Below are 988 nucleotides of genomic sequence, written 5' to 3'. Positions count from 1 at the left end.
GAGAGAGAGAGAGAGAGAGAGAGAGAGAGAGAGAGATTGGCATTTGTTCTCATGGAGTGGGAGCGACACTTTTTTTTCGCATTTACCGTGTCTTCTGTACATTTCTCTTTCCAAAAGATGTTGTATACAGATGTTTCGATTCGGGATAACAAAAAACAAAAACAAAACAAAAACAAAACAACAACAATTACAGCAACAAAATGTGTCGAGTCAGACTTCTAAACATTAAGATATAAGATCGTTTTGCATCTCCAATTCCCGCCTGAATTCTAGGACTGACTTCTGATGTGCAACGGTTATTAGACTTTTTATCTTTGTATGCAAAAGACGAGAAGTCTATTAACACAATTTATCCTGTCAAAGCTAACAAGGGCAGAATAGGATATTTATATTGTTTAGATTTTCTCATCATAAGTTCCAGATCAGCGTCAGACATCGGTTCTCCATTCATTCCTTTTGTTTGAACACTCTTAAAAAAGCTTCATTATCATGATCTTTCCTGGTCACCCATTTATTTAGGCTCTTTGTTTGTCTTCAGTTTTGCCAGCGAGAGCGAGATATTCAAGTCTTTTTTGTCAATTCAAGGGTGTCAAACAACTGTATTTATTGTCATCTCCTGATTGTTTTTATCTGCCAGCGATCCACGCGGGCTTCTTACTAACTCATTAGATTTCTATAGCCTTCCAGAAATTTCTCAGGAGTCTCCGAAGACTAAGAAACCCATCTTCTGTTGCTTTTATTCTATTTTCATTGTCTTTAATGACTGGCCTGCATTCAGAGTCGTAAAGATGGGGTTGACCACATATAGTCTTTCAGATCTTTCATTTTGGTAGTCATTGAGATGATTCTATTTTTCAGGATTGGGCTCATTCTATTGACACAACCTTGCCGTAGCAAATTCTTCGTTTTATTTCTGTGGAATGCTTGGCAATAAATTATATACTACGTCCTATTCAACCCAGGTTGACCCTGACAGATAGGTCGAAGC

The sequence above is a fragment of the Aplysia californica genome, unplaced genomic scaffold (genome assembly GCF_000002075.1).
Source record: "Aplysia californica isolate F4 #8 unplaced genomic scaffold, AplCal3.0 scaffold00470, whole genome shotgun sequence".
NCBI lineage: Eukaryota > Metazoa > Mollusca > Gastropoda > Aplysiida > Aplysiidae > Aplysia > Aplysia californica.
The sequence above is the reverse complement of the archived record's forward strand: the minus strand, read 5'-3'. Positions refer to the sequence as shown.